General features: G+C 34.8%; 1 protein-coding gene across 8 annotated transcripts in view; it reads left to right on the top strand.

Moving 5' to 3' along the window:
• Positions 1–17002, top strand: part of LRRC7 (leucine rich repeat containing 7) — a 570280-nt gene that overhangs the window by 497457 nt on the left and 55821 nt on the right. The window lies entirely within an intron of this gene.

The following is a 17002-nucleotide window of genomic DNA, read 5'->3' as shown; positions in this document are numbered from 1 at the left end:
ATAGATGAGAGAGAGAGATGAGGATTTAAATATTGGGGAAAAAAAACAGATGGCAGAAAGTAGAGTAGATCATGAGGCTGTAAGCAAGCAAGTCAAGATGTGGAAGAAGCAGATACAAAAATCACCCAGGTAAACATTACATATAAGAGATGCGGAAATAGAATTGCTTCTTATTTCCGTTAACCTCAAAGTCAAGAATATCTGTTCTGGTTTAGAGTAAAATTGAAACTGAAAAATGATTCTAAAACCTGAGTGATTGTCAATGCTGTAACTAAATTTTCCTTTTGTACAGAAGCAAATATGTCAAATAGAATTGTTTTTTGCCTTAGGCTTTGTATTTTTTCCCTCCCAAAGAAATGCATGTTGTTAACAGTGAAGAACCCCCAGGAGTAATGTCTTTACTTCATTGGTCCATAAGCAAATGAGAACAATCTTCTCCATCACTGGGAGTAATACCAGTCTCAGTCATGAGACTTCTCTTTCCTGGTTCTCTTTCCCAAGCCTCATTTTTCTCCTCCGACAGTAACAAATTTTTCACTGATCAGAGTAAATGTTGTTTCTGGTAGACTAGGCAGTCACTAAAACTCAGAAACAAATTGGAGTTCCTTACAGAGAGTCATTCTCAATTCCAAACAGCTTTCTAAATGCTAGGAAAAGGGATATTTTGAGTCAGTAGGTAGGTGGAGATTCTCTGTTTCCCTCATCTTCTTCCCCTACCCTCCTTTTGGTGGTGTCACTTAGAACTTTGTGTCAAGCAATGTAAAGACTGCATTGGTACCTGTGGTAACAACATATTCTGCTGAGGCTGCTGAGGAAAAGTAGCTTCAAGAGACAGCGGCCAAATGCATTCACTGTCGGTAAGCTCTGCCCAGAAACAAGAAATGAGTTCAGTGAAAGGCCAAATTGATTAAATCATGTAATTATAATTTTTAATTTAAAAAATGTTTAGCACAATCTGCAGCCCCTGGAGAGACATTTCTTAAAGAGAAATTATGCAGTTTTTCTCCTGACCAAAAGCCATTTTTTTCAGGACATAAAAAAGTGGCAAAGTGGGAAGATACCAAATGTGTCCGAATAAAAAGAGCCTTCATCTCCAGTGAGACTTTGAAAATGACTCTTTAGATCTACAGAAATGCAACCCTACTTTCCTTGGAGTTTTGGTATCTAGAAATAACCTAGAACTGAATTATTTGTGTGGCTAATAAGTACCTACTCTTTAATTTCACCTCTGGTTGAAAAGGAACTTTTAAGTAGTAGTTACAATCATACCGGTCACCTGAGAGGCAATCAACCACTGTCACACAAACATCCTCCAAGTTAGGACAGGTTAGGAGAAGAAGAGGTAGGTGGATGAAAATTATACCTTATAGAACTTTTGATTAGTGGTCAGTTATTGACAACATTGTTAGGCACCCACCAAACACCAATAGGAGGCTTTTGAGATTTCTGATGCTTATATTAATGATATATTAGTAATATATTAAGACACCCCTTTACTTCCCCTGCCTATCAAATGTATGCCTGCATCCCTACTAAACTTGTTTCAGTATGGTCTTTATGGCGGTAGCATTAGTTATTGCTCTGGAACAAAATAAAAATGCACTGTTGAGGTTGTAAAAATTACATTGTGCAGAACAATCCAAAGAACAATTATATGAATATCTGCAGGCTCAAATCAAGTCACTCCTTTTACATAACTTTGCCAGTAATCTCATTCAGATGAATTCCAGGTACTCTTTTAAAACGTATCTTAATTTATATATTACCATGTTATTTTTTTTGCAGAAAATCAGTAGAGCCATGCCTTTTGCTATACTTGGGAAAATAAGACTAAACACGTCCAATTAGAGTCACTGTCCCCGCAACTGCAAATTATTGATATAAGATAGAGATGGTATATACATATGTAGACTTGCTTGTTAATAATTATTAGCCAATGCCAAATAAACCAAAGTACATGACCTGGAGGAAATCAAAAATTCCATGAAAATGAGACCTTTCAGAGGCAGCTCCATGACTTAATAATAGCAGTTGAATCAGGAAAAAGGATTTGAAGAAATCAGTGAAACAATTTATTTAACAATCCATTTCAAATATTTATTTTGTTAATCTGAAGAGCTAGGATAATATATTTCTAATTGATTGATTTTAGTATTATTTAATTCATGGGTGTTTTTAAAGCTCATTCTATTTCTATTGTTATTAGACTTGTTCTCAGAAATAGCGGGGATAGGAGGTTGTGAAAATGTGAATGGAAAAAAATCTCTAACTGAAAGCAAAAATGACAGCTGAATAAAATATTGTTTAATTTACAGTCACTTTTGTATTGGATTTTTCTCAAGACAACATTATTCTTTAACTCACAAAGTATACCTTTATTTCCTAATACCAGTGCAACAATACAGCTGTCTGCAGTATTGAAGGACATCACCGTCACAAAATAGGGGATTGTTCTCACCCAGTCTTACTCTAAATTATTTCCTTAATAAAAGTGTAAACCCCAAAAATGTCTGTCAAAAAGCTATTAAGTCAGAGGTAGAAAATAAACTTGCCACAGATTAAAGCAATAGAAAAACTGGCAGATTAAAGTACTTACTCCATCAATATTTGACATAGATGTTCCTTAAAAACAAATGACTGTTCTCCAGAAAATTGAAATAACTCAATAGCATTTATGCTGTCTTTGGGGAGAAATCTAAAAGCAAAAATGTGGAATTAATCCAATGCCATAAAAATGTTCCTGATTGAGATGAACTGGCAGAGATCAAGGATAGTTGCCAGATAGAGATGTCAAAATTATAAGATTCTATTTCTTGCCACTTGGTCTTTATCTGACTTACTCTACTAGCTGTAGGTTCTTAGAAATCTTAAGGGTGAAATAAATTGTTGTCAAACTTTTATCGTTATTGTTAACATCTTCCATTTTGGGAATATATGTCAGCATCATCACAAAACAAACCATAGGTTGAAAAGTGTAGACTCATCCTCAGTTTCATCATTCAGCTACTAAGGATGCTCCATTGTTTTTTTAATTTTGGTTAATAATTTCCTAAATCCGTAGCTATGTTTTGTTGGTTGACATTTAATCATAGGAGAATGTACTTATAGAGATTCAATATGCCAAAGATGACTGCCTTTGTATATCAGCCAGCTGCTATGCTAAGACACTTACACTGAAGTGAAAGGTCCTACCACCTCATTTTTTATCTGTCATTGGAGACACTTATATTACCAGTATCTGACTCCCAAAAAATTCAAGATCAGCAAATATTTTGAATGCCCTCTAAAAATACTGCAGTATGCCACCAGGATGAAATGTCACCAAAACCCCAGGACAGAAGGAACATCTTCCCGCCCCCTTTATTTTAAGCTGCAGAGCTTTCTTCCATATATTTGTGCAAGTTTGTCTTCTGGCACTGACATGGAAGAACATAGATTTTGGCATCGAGCTGGCCTAAATACAAGTAAAACAGGACGAAAAGATTCAGCTTAATAGGTTGTTATAATCAGAAAAAGAATATCTACAGTACATACAGTAGGCACTGTACTAAGATGCTTAACATGCAAAACACTCTCATATCATCTTCACAACTCTATGGTGCGTGGAGTTAGGTGTATGAAACTGAGAGATAAGGATTGGAATCCAGTGTTGTCTGGGTATACAGCCTACTCTACCCACTAATTATTCCCCTCATATATTTTATCCCACACACCCCACCCAACAAAAAAAAATCAGAAAACATAATAGCATAGCCCATTGAAATATTAAATAACCTCAACACCAGGAATATATTTGATATGTATGTAACTAGTACTTTTTGGCACGGCTTGGTATTTTTTTGTTGTTATATTTCCAAAAGAGAGAAACTCAAGCACTAGTCACATTTTTTAAAATAATTTTTGAGTCATCTTCAATTTGTTTTTATTGGTCTACGCAAATCAGAATTTTTAGAGATTTTGAAATGCATCTGTTTTCCAAACCTTCATGTTCTTTAATCTGAAACATTTACAAGTTCTTTATTGACCTTTGTGAATCTCAGAACAAAAAGAATCAGGAGGACTAAGCACAATATAAACTTTAAAAGGTCTCTTAAGCACTAGAGGCCTCTTCTTCATATTGAATTTACTTCATTTTGTTAATTTCATTTCTCAATAACATAGTACATCAGACTTCTTGAGTATATTCTCTGTGATTTCTGTCAATGCTTCTTGGTTGATGCTGTCACCGTTTTCCACAAAATAACCTGAGTCCTGTCACCAAAACTACCTGTGAAAGTGATACAACTGCACTGAATATTGACACGTCCAGCAAAATGATAATTACACTAATACAGGGTACCTTGCATAGGTGATACACTAAACTATGTAGTAAACTGTAATTTAAAAAAAAAAAACTCAGCTTTTTTTCTTAGTTCTTACTAAGATCTTGTCTTCTGTTTTCTTTTAAGCAAAAGTTCAGGAGAAATGTTCACCTTAACTTTATCTTTATTGGACCTTGAGCATATTAAACTTTGCTTCTCGGTTTTCCCATCTAAGAAGAAAAGACAATGATGCTTATCTTATAGAGTGGCTTTGAAAATTAACCATGATTATGATGTAAAATACTTACCACAGTGCCTGTTATATAAGTGTTTAATTAATGGTAGCTATTATAATATTTATTATTTTGGATATAAATCTATGTGAATTATGGATAAGCTAACTTTCATTTAGCTTTGTTCCTAACAATACATTGTTAATGAGACCAAAGTCATGAGTTATCATCTCTTTGAATTAGTTATCCATGAATACCGACTCCTCTCTTTACCTAGATGATTGTATTAAAAACATCTACAATGATGGGGATGGAGATATCTAGGGGTGAAAAAACAAAGATGAATCACAGCAACCTAAAATATTAGTCATGTTAATAGTGTAGAGTAAGTAGTATCATCTTGACTTATGGCAGAATGTATTTAGTTAGTTATTATATATTCTGTCCCCATCCATAAAAGAGGCCACGTCTCAACATCTGAAACAGAATGCATAATTTACTGCTTGCATACAAATAACTTGCAAGGTACAACCTCTCTGAGCTAAATAGGATTTCAGGAAGCAAGGAGCTCAGTGATTGGTGGATTTTCAGAAGTTAGACTATTTAAGAATAGTTGGCAAAACTTTCACTGGGAGAAGCGTGGTTACTTGAGTCAGACTCTTGCTGACTGGTTGACTTTCAAGTGCAGTTTCTAAAGCAAGTTGTTATTGATTAATTACAACAGGTTTAAAATCAGTTTTTTCCAGTGGTTATTTATTGCTGTAGCCAGACAGTTAGACCTTCACTCTTTGCACTGCAGATAAGAACTTTTTGTTCTCATTGCCATTAGAGTGCTATATCCCAAGCAATACACTCAGTGTATTACGTTATCTTCTTTAATCTTCACAATATTCTCTTAAGCACTAATTATTATATCTGCATTTTCATCTGATAAGCAGAAATCTTAGGTACCTTGCATAAGATTGCATAACTAAAAAGTGATAAAGCAAGGAATAAAACTCAGGTTCGTTTGACTCCAAAGACTATATTATCTGTACTGTGTGTATAATTATGTTTTAATTAACTCCTGGCATTTCTGTAATCCCCTTCATTTCTTTAATTTTGCCATTTCCAGAATGCTATATAAATGGGGTCTGTATGTATGTAACCTTTTGGGATTGGCTTTTCCAGCATACTTCTCTGGAGATTTATTCAGGTTGTTGTATGTGTCAATAGTTCTTTCCTTTTTATTGCCAAGTAGTATTCCATGGTATGGATATATCACAATTTGTCTATCATTTACCCATGGAAGGATATCTGGGTTATTTTCTATCTTTGGCTACTATGAAGAAAGTTGCTATAAACATCTGTGCGCACCTTTTTGTGTGAACCTGTCTTCATAAGTCTCTGGGATGAATGCCCAGGAATACAACTGCTGGATCATATGGTACTTGCATGTTCAGTTTGTAAAGAAACTACCAAACATTTTTCCAGAGTGGCTCTACCATTTGACATTGCCAGCAGCAATATGTGAGTAATTTAGTTTTTCCTCATCATCTCCTGCATTTGGTGTTGGCACTGTGTTTTGTCTTAGTCATTCTGTTAGGTATGTAGTGATATATACACTTAATGAAAATTAACTCAGATTATGAGGTGAATTATGCAAATATTGTGGTTTTAATTTGAATTTCCGTAATGACAAATAATGTTGAACATCTTTTTATGTACTTATTTGCCTTTATCTGAATATCCTGTTTGGTAAAATGTCTCTTCGTATCTTTTGTCCGTGTTCTAAATGGATTGTTTAGCTTTTTACCGTTGAGCTTGAGAGTTCTTCATATATTCTAGGTACTATCCTTTATCAGATACATGATTTACAAGTATTTTCTCCAACTCTGTAGCTTGACTTTTTTTCATTCTCTTAGCATTTAACATTTAAGTCTGTGATCTATTTTGGGTTAATTTTGATATAAGATATGAGACATAAGTCAAAGTTCAATTATTGTGCTTGTGGCTGTCAAACTGGGCCAGCATCATCTGTTGCAAAGATTCTTTCCTACATTAAATTGCTTTTGCATCTTTGTCTCAAATCATTTGGACATATTTTTGTCGATCTATTTATCAGTTCTCTGCTCTGTTTCATTAGTCTATGTGTCTATTCCTCTGCAAATATAGTAACACATGATCTTTCTTGATTACAACTCTAATAAACTTCAAAATAGATAGACTGATTCTTCTCACTCTCTACTTCTTTTTCAAAGTTGTTTTAGCTATTGTAGATTCATTGTCTTTCTGAATTTTAGAATAATCATATGTATTTAGATATAAATCTTGCTAGAATTTTGATAAGAATTAAACTGGTATATCAATTTGGAGAGAATCTTTAGTTTTTAAGTCTTTCATTCCATAAGTATATTCTGTCTCTCCACTTATTTAAATCTCCTTGGATATCTTCATCAGCATATAAGTGCAGTTTTAAGCTTATAAGTTTTATACAAACTTTGCTTAATTTATACCTAAGTATTGCATTTTTGAATGATTATGTATGGTATTGCATTTTAAATTTTGGTGTCCATGTGTTCATTGCTAGCATACATAAATACACTTGATTTGTGTATGTTTATCTTGTATCCCATGACCTCGCTAAACTCACTCATTCGTTTTAGATTTTTTTGGTTGCTGATTCTTTTGAGTTTTCTATGTAGACAATGTCATCTGTAAATAAGAGCAGCTTCTTTCTTTCTTTTCAATCTTCATGTGTTTTACTTCCTTTTCTTCCATTAGTTCACCGACTACAACTTTCAGCACTATGCTGAATAAGAGTAGTGACAGTGTACATTTATGTCTGCTCCCGATCTTAGTGGTAAAGCATTCGGTTTTTTGCCATTAAGTATATTAGCTATACATTTTTGTAGATGCTCTTTATTGAGTAGAGGAAGTTCCCCCTCTATTCCTATTTCTCTGAACACTTTAATCATGAATGGATGTTGAATTCTGTCAAATACTTTTTCTGCTTCCATTGATATGATCACGATTTTTCTTCTGTAGCCCATTAATATGGTGCATTACACTGGTTGATTTTCAAATATTGAACAAGTTTTGTATCACTAGAATAAACATCTCTTGGTCATGGTATATAATTCTTTTTATATATTGCTAAATTTTCATTGCCAATGTTTTATTAAGGATTTGTGCATCTATATTCAAGATGGATATTGGTTTATAGTGGTTTTTTCTTCCCTACTTCCTTCCTTTGTTTATTCCTTTATTTCTTTGTTTTGGTTTTTTGTTTTGTTTTGTTTTTTGATATCAGGGTAATGTTTGTTTCATAAAATAAAGAAGTGTTCTCTCTTTTGTTTTCTGAAATAGATTACGTAGAATTGGTATGAATTTTTCTTTTTTCTTTTTTGAAACGGTCTCATTCTGTTGCCTAGGCTGGATTGCAGTGGTACAATCATAGCTCACTGTGATCCTCCTACTTCCACCTCTTGAGTAGCTAAGATGGCAGGTCTGCACCACCACACTGGCTAATATTTTATTAAAAAATTTTAGAGATGGAGTCTTACTATTTTGCCCAAGCTGGAGAATTCTTAATTAAATATTTGGTAGAAATGTCCAGTGAAACCATCTGGGTCTGGATATTTTTTTCCTAGGAGTTTTAAATTACTGATTTTATTTCTTGATAGTTGCAGGGCTGTTCAAATTATCTGTATTTTATATTGGGTGAGCTGTGGTAGTTTGTGTTTTTCAAGGAAGTAGTCCATTTTATTAGAGTTGTCAAATGTATGTATGTAGAGTTGTTTGTAGTATTACCTTTTTATTATTATGTCTAAAGGGTCTTAGTGATATCCTCTCTTCATTCCTAATTTTGGTTCATTTGTGTCTTCCTTCTTTTATTCTTTTCAGTCTTGCTAGAAGTGTGTTGATTTTATTGATTTTTTCAAAGAAATCACTCTTTGTTTCATTAATTTGTCAGTTGTTATTCATTTTCAATTTCATTGATTTTTGCTCTTCTGTTTATTAATTTCCTTCCTTTCGTTTACTTTGGGTTTATTTTGCTTTTCTTTTTTCTAGGCTCTTGACATGGGAGCTTAGTGATTAACTTGATACATCTTTTTTTCTAATACATGCAATTTACTGCTATTAATTTTCTTCAGCACTGCTCTAGCTGTTCCATGAATTTTGATATATTGTACTTTCACCTACTTAGAGTTTAAAATATTAATTTATTTCCCTTGAGATGTCCTCTTTGAACTGTGGATTATTTAGAAGTGTGTGCTTAGTTTTCAACTGTTTGAAGATTTTTGTTTTTTCTGTTACTAATTTTTAGTTTGATTCCATTAAGGTTAAAGAACACATTCTATATTATTTCAATTATTTTAAATTTGTTGAATTTTGTTGTCTGTTTCGGGATATGATCTATCTTCATAAATATTCTATAGGAACTTGAAGAGAATCTGTATTCTATAAGTGATAATTGGATATGATTAGTTAATGGTATTGTTGAATTCTACATTTTTTATAATTTTCAGCCTAGTTTTTCCATCAGCTATTGAGAGAAGGGTGTTAAATTTGACTAACATTTAGATTTTTCTATTTCTCTTTCAGTTCTATCAATTTTGCTTAAAATATTTACAGCTCTGTTGTTTAATGTGTACACATTTAGGATTGCTACGTTTTTTTGGTGAATTGAATCGTTTTTCATTATATAAAATCCCTCTCTGTCTCTCATAAAGGTTTGTTTGCACTGAAGTCTACTTTGGTATTAATATAGCCATTTTCCTTTTCTTTCATTAATATTTGCATGATGTATCTTTTTAGATTATTTTACTTTCTACCTGCCCATATCATTATATTTGAAGTGATTTCTTATAATCTGCATATAGTTAAGTAATGTTCTTTAATCTGCTGTGCCAAAATCTATCAATTGAATTCGTGTATTTAGATTTCTTACGTTTAAAGTAAGAATTGATACATTAAGATTTAAGTCTCAGCTTAATCTTTTGTTTTCTGTTTATGCTTGGTTTTTTTTAGCTTTTCTGTTTTCTTTTTCTTCCTTCCTGCAGGGCAGCTGAACATTTTTCAGAATTCCATTTTTATTTATACTGTTTTTAGTGTTATATATTTAGTTTTGAGTATTTTATATTTATGGCATTTTTAGTATGTCTCTATAGCTTTTTTTAGTGGGTGCTCCTGGTATTACATTATATATACATATTTTACAAGAGTCTACTGGTGTCATTGTTTACCAGTTCAAGTGAAGTACAGAAACCCATTATGTTCATCCTCCTCTGTGAATAATTGTCTTAAATATTTCCTCTACATGCATTTAAAGTCATATCAGATGGTGACATAATGTTTACTTCAATCATGAAACATAATTTCAAAAATTCAGGAGGGAAAAAAAGCTCATTGCATTTACCTGTATATTTTCTTACCATGTTCTTTCTTTCTTCCTAATGTTACAAGGTTTTTCTTTTACCGTTTCCTTTCTATTTAGGAAACATCCTTTAGACATTATTCTAAGATAGGTCTGGTAGCAACAAATTATCTTTGTTTTCTTTCACTTGAGAGTGTCTTTTGATTTCCCTTTCATAGCTAAAGAATATATTCACAAGTATAGAATTTCAGGCTGACAGTTCTTTTCTTTCTGCCTTTGAAAAATATTAGGCCACTACTTCTGTCATCCATGGTTCTCAATAAGATACCCACTGTTATGCAGTCTTCTTCCTCTATATGTGAGGTGTCGATTTTTCCTCTGGCTGCTTCTAAGATTTTTTCTTGTCTTTAGTTTTCAGAAGTTTAATTATAGTGTGTCTATATTAGTGCATTCTCACACTGCTGTGAAGTAATACCCAACACTGGGTAATTTATAAAGGAAGGAGATTTACTTGACTCAGTTCCACATTGCTAGGGAGGCCCCAGGAAACTTACAATCATGGTGGAAGGCAAAAGAGAAGCAGGCACTTTCTTCAAAGGGCGGCAGGACAGACTGACTGCAAGCAGGGGAAATGCCAGATGCTTATAAACCCATCACATCTCATAAAACCCACTCACTATCAGAACAGCATAGGAGAAACTGCCCCCATGATCCAGTTACCTCCACCTGGTCCCGCCCTTGACATGTGGGGATTATAGGGATTGTGAGGATTACAATTCAAGATGAGATTTTGGTGGTGACACAGCCAAACTATATCAGAGTCTATTCATAGATTTCCTTGGGTTTGTTCTATGTGGAACTCTTACTTCTTGAATCTGCTTCTTGCTTGCTTATTGAATTCTTGCTTGCTTATTGAATTCTTGCTTCTTGAATCTGTAAGTTTATTTCTCTTACCAAATTTCAGAATTTTAAGCCATTATTTTATCATGTAATTTTTCAGCCCCAACTCCTTTCTCCTCTCCTCATGATAACGTGATTATCAGAACTTTTGTATAGTCCCACAGGTCCCTAAGACTCTGCTTATATTTTTGTCAACGTGTTTTCTCTCTGTTATTCAGATTGAATAATTTATATTGTCCTGTCTACCAGTTCACTGTTTCTCTCCTCTGTTTTCTACAGTCTGCTGTTAAACCTATTCACTGACTGTTTGATTTGTTATTTATTTTCAGCTCTAAAATCTCCATTTGTTTCTTCTTTATATCTTCTGTTTCTTTCCTGAGACTCTTTTTAATTTTTATGTATTTTTTACTGACATGGTCTTACTCTGTCTCCCAGGCTAGAGCGCAGTGATGTGATCAGAGCTCATTGCAGCCTGGACCTCCTGAGCTCAAGTGATCCTCCCACCTCAGCCTCCCGAGTAGCTGGCACACATCACCACACCTGGCTAATTTTTTGTATTTCTTAAAAGACAGGGTTTCACCATGTTGTCCAGTCTGATCTTGAACTCCTGACCTCAACTGATACACCTGCCTCGGCTTCCCAAAGTGCTGGGGTTATAGAGTTGAGCTACAATGCCCGAGATCTTTGCTGAGACTTTATATTTCTTTGCTGAAGGTTTCCAGTTTTCCTTTGGTTTCAAGTGTGTGTGTGTAATTGATCACGGAAGCATTTTTAAGTGGCTGTCTTAAAAGTAAGATAATTCTAACATCTTTGTCCTCTCAGTATGAGCATCTATCGATTGTCTTTTTATTTGGTTTGAGATCTTCCTGATTCTTGGTATGATGAGTGATTTTTTAATTAAAACCTGGGCACTTTTATATTATGTTATAAAACTCTGTATCTTACTTAAAGCTTCTGTTTTAGCTGCCTTTCTCTGATACCACTCCAGTTGGGGAAGGATGTGGTGCTGCCTTGTTATGGCCAGGTGAAGGTAGAAGTCCAATTTTCCAATTCAGCTTCCAGTGACAGTTGAGTCAAAGGCTCTTCATCATTGCTAAGTAAGGATGGAAGTTTCATCTCCCCACATGGTCTCCATTTAGTGGGGGTAGCATCATTACCACTGGATGATGGGGAAAGTCTTGACTCTCTACTAGGCCTTCTCTGACACCACCTCATTAGTAAGGTAAAGGGTGCTTCATTACTGCTGGGTAGGAGTGGAAGTCCAAACTCCTTGTGTGGTCACCACTGACACCACTGAAGAAGAGGGGCTTATTACTAGTTGATGGGAATGAATGCTGTGCACCTACTTGCCTTTTCTAACACTACTCTAGCAAAAGTGTTTGTGTGCCTTGTGACATCCTCACAAGGGTAGAAGTCTAGGTTCAGCACTTGACTTTTGCTGGCATTGTTCAGGGTGGGGCTACAGTTTTTTTCTATGGTGTTCAGTGGAGGAGTTATTGTCTAAAAGCATTCTGTCTTGTTAGACTGCATCTTTCCTATTCATTGGTTAGAGAGAGTAGACTTTTGTTGGAGCATTGTTTATACTTATTGGCATTTTCAGATTGTCTGCTTCTTCAGCTCCAAGTCTGTGATATGTGACACAAAAATAAGCCCAGAGAACTTACCACCATGCTGTGACTTGTTCCCCAGGTCCCTAGCTAGTCTGCCTTCTCTTTATTATTCGTAGTCTTCTTCCATTTATGTGTAATGCCCAAGGTTTTTTAGTTGTACTTAATGGAAGAAATAGGGCAAAGTACATCTACCCCGTCTACCTAGAAGCTGATGTCCTGTTGGCCTAATTTTTAACAACTAACCTGCATTTTCAAAAAAGTGGGGGTGCCACGGAAAACATGATGTGAATAGAAAGTAATAGGCCTGGGTTTTGTTGTTATTGTTGTTTTATAAAATTACTGATACTGACTTATTTATACGAGTGCTAATTCCTCGAAATCAGTAAGTAAAATATGTTTTGGAGATGATTCTGCTTCTACACATTTTAAGAACTCTTTTGGATTTAATTTTAGAGAATGAATTATGTTCTTTTGAACATTCTCAGTGGCGTAAATTGTAATCTTTTAAGGCAGTGTTTGATTTTTGGAAGCAAGCCCAGGTGGTTCAAGAGCCAAGATGGGTAATAAAACAGATGACCAAATTGGGTAACATAATACACTTCTCAGTCTAACACTCTTTTTTAAAAGAACGGCGTAAACCAAATCATTTTTACAGTGATAAAGCTATGTCTTTTATATTATACAAAACCTCCCAAATACTTCCAACTTTCACATAATAAGCCTGATTCACTGTGGGATGAATTTTGCATGAACAGTGCCATTTGCTATCAAATCAACAGTTCTTTTCTGTGGTTAAGTATTTTCTTGGGTCCTATAGATATTGGAGTTTTCCCTGTAAATTTTGACAGTTTTTAGGGGGTCAACTTCAAAACAACATATTCCTTCACTAGTCTCCTCAAATACATGTTATTTTTTACAACAACCTCCCCTTGAAAGTTCTAAACAAATGTCAAATCTTCTCTGTTTCTTTTTACTATTCAAAATGTGTAGCACAAGCTTTACAGAAACCTTCATGTTCAAATTTCCCTTCAGTATGAGTCAGTGTTCTCACAGCTAACCCTCTGCATGAATAAGTTTAATCTCTTACATTTTCTGCATTTTCATCAGTTCTTTGAACTTCATCATGAACATCCTTAATACTTTTCTCAAGCCTTTGTGCCAGTAAAAAACAACTTCCTCTTTATAGTCCTTCCGAACCATTATTGTCCCTCTAGATGTCTTGTCATTTACGTTTGTTTAACTTTACAAAAAACTGTGTTAATTCTTTGCTTTCTACAGCTGTCATTCCCCAACGTCATTCATCACAGCCTATAGCCCAAGAGAGACAAAAAACTGCTACTGCTGCTGCTACTGCTGCTGCTGCTGCAAACAGAATGACTTTACAGCATGTTCCTTTCATGCCTATTGTTTGTTTTGCCAAGCCATCTAAGAGCATAAGCTTAATTACTTCATAGTAATAGATTACTAAATACAAAAGCGTCATCCTATTTGCTTAACTATAACGCTCAAAGTCACATGTGCAACATCTAAAACAGATGATAGACCTAATCCACTAAGTAGGAAATTGCCTTTTGGCAAATTAAAGAGCTGCTAAAGAAATTGAATAATATATGCTCTCGCTCAACAACTTGATCCTTTTGTTCCTTTTCATGGTTCCTTTTCACTTCATGGTTCAACTAATCGGGGTGGGTGTCAATTTGCGGGGAAAGGGTTGCAGTATAATGTAGTGTTTAAAAGGACGACCTTTGATAGACAGACTTGGTTCAAATGATGGTGCTGTCAGGTTACCAGTTGTATTACTTGGGAAATTTACTTAACCTCTTCCACCCTTAGTTTTGTCCTCAGTAAAATTGGATAATAAAAATTACCTCTTAACACTATTGTAAAGTTTAAAGAGGTAATATGTATATGGTGTTTTAGCACATTTGCACTGAGTGTTTGGGTGGTAGCTATTATTTATTAAATGCCAGTTACTGTGTCAGTCATTAAAAACTGTAAGTAAAATATGATGCTTGCTCTCAAAGAGTTCAAAATCAGCATAATCTTGAGCTCACATCCTGTCCTATTAGAAGAAAAAATACACCCGAAAAGTAAGTCTGAAGGCTATTACACCGGGAGTTCAAGGCTGCAGTGAGCTATGATCACACCACTGTACTCCAGCCCAGGCGACAGAGTAAGCCTCTGTGTCTACAAATAAAAATTAAAACTAAATTCAAATAACAAAGGCTATTATAGTTCTCCAATATATAGCATTTGCTTTTCACCCTTGAATAGACTAGTACTATAATACTCTAATCAACAAAGTAATCCATAAGCAGTTATTCATTTTCTCATGTAGATTATATTTCATGGAACCAAGCTATGTTCTGGATCCTTCTAAGTTTGTCTGGGTGGAAAAATGCTTTGCTTATCTATGTGATCCCTTTCAATTAAACTGCCAGTTGTCACTTGCACTGGTTCAAGCACTGACTGAAGACCCATGAATATTCTGCCAGTGGAAGCAGATATAAACTTAAAAATCAGTTGATTTCTCAGTAGCCAGGCCAGTCACCCTCAGTCAGATAGTTCCACCACCAGCTCCTCTGACTCCTGAAATCATTTTCTCTAGCTATGTAACTGGGCATGCCAGTGAGTTCATTCAAAATACAGCAGCGCAGGCCAAGCACTGTGGCTCAAGCCTTTAATCCCAGCACTTTGGGAGGCTGAGGCTGGTGGATCACTTAAGGTCAGGAGTTCGAGACCAGCCTGGCCAACATGGTGAAACCCTGTCTCTACTAAAAATACAATTAGCTGGACATGGTGATGCAGGCCTGTAATCCCAGCTACTTGGGAGGCTGAGGCAGAAGAATCACTTGGACCTGGGAGATGGAGGATGCAGTGCGCCAAGATCGTGCCACTGCACTCCAGCCTGGGCAACAGAAAAAAGACTCTGTTGCCAAGAAAAAAAAAAAAATACAGCAGATCAGAATGTGATACTGAGCTTATCATGGCTGTCCTCTCCTCCAAACAAAAACACAATGCAACTTACACCCCCTGGGAAAAAAAGAAAAGATATTCCATGGCAGCAAGCAAGAATTGATTTTGCAATAAGGAAAAACCTGACCACAAGGGTGTTCAATGTTCTAGAATGGCTGAAAAGGCTGAAATATCTTCTTTCATTAAGATTTCTGAGAAGGGAATAGATATAATGGAGAAATACAGATTTTCCCTTTATGAGGTTATCTTAGTTGTATTGATGAGGTTATCTTAGTTGTATTTATGAGATTATAGATCTGTAATCACTGGATATGTGTTGGACAGAGTTGGATTGATAATTGATTTCACATTGTGCTGGTATAGTCTGAAGCCCTTTTTTGCATCTTTTCCTCCAGTTTCTCATGTCTGAGATATCTTTACTGTTTTTGAATGTAAACAATTGTAAATGATACCAAGACAGTCAATTGGACATCTAAAATATAACCAAATGGTTGTTTATTTTGCCTTACATATTGCCAAATTATAATTTGAATATTTTCTTTTGAAATTGTCTCTTGTTTGGAATCCAGTAGTATATTTTTCCTCTGCAAATGATTTTTCATTATCACTGTAGTATTTTTAATGTTGCTCTTCTTTAAAAACTTTAAAATAATTAAATTTAATCTCTTCCGTGAATACTTATTTAATAATTATCTTTTTATGACTCCAACCTAACTTTTTATCAAAAATCTTGATTAGTCAGGAAATTTCACAAGCTTTCCTAGCTAATGAATTCAAAGATGAAATTCACTTTTGAATTCATGTCACCTATCCTTAAAAGATCAATAGGAAAGAAAATGAATTCAGGAAATAAATCCCCACATCTTTCAATAGTAATGGGTGAAGTACTAAGCACAGCATTAAAATATATGTTTAAAATTATTCATGATCAGCATTCATTTTCCATGTTAGACTTCCATGTTAAGCCATTCTCAGTTTAGAAAGGCATATTCTGGCTTACCAGCTCACACACAAAACTGCTTGCTTGGTTGGTAGAAAAGACATCAGACAGAATGACGCAAGGAGCTGGTGCTAAAATGAAGGTGAGAAAACAGGAGTCAACAAAGAAGTAGGGGTATGATCATATCATTTAAAGATGAGAGACCGCAGCAAGCATACCCTGTCTCCTCCACCTTTAAGAATTTAGAAATTATCATTATCCGTTTAAATAAGGGGTACTGATTAATCCATCTGGAAACTCATGACCAGATGATCTTCTGCAAAGAGAGCTCATTTTGAAGACATCTAGTGCCCCCACAGGAATTTATCACATGATTAATTTTTAATGTAACTTAGAGATTTCAAAGGCTGTATTTGAATAATGGTGATAATTGATAAATATTGGTTATACTAATCTGAACAAACTTAGTTGCTTCCGAATCAGAAAACTGTTTCCAGCATTTCCCCCCTGGTGTTACATATATTAACATCTCTCTGTCTCTCTCTGGTATATTTCAAGATGAAATACCAGATACAGCTTTCCTTTAAGTTGTGACTTAATTTTCTTCCTGAGATTTTTCAAACTGAATTTTGTTCCTTTAAAGTGAGGTTAAAATTATCTCTGGCAAGCCAGCAGATGACTAT

The sequence above is a fragment of the Chlorocebus sabaeus genome, chromosome 20, assembly GCF_047675955.1.
Source record: "Chlorocebus sabaeus isolate Y175 chromosome 20, mChlSab1.0.hap1, whole genome shotgun sequence".
Lineage (NCBI taxonomy): Eukaryota > Metazoa > Chordata > Mammalia > Primates > Cercopithecidae > Chlorocebus > Chlorocebus sabaeus.
Note: the sequence above shows the minus strand (reverse complement) of the source record. Positions and strands in the feature narration are given on the sequence as shown.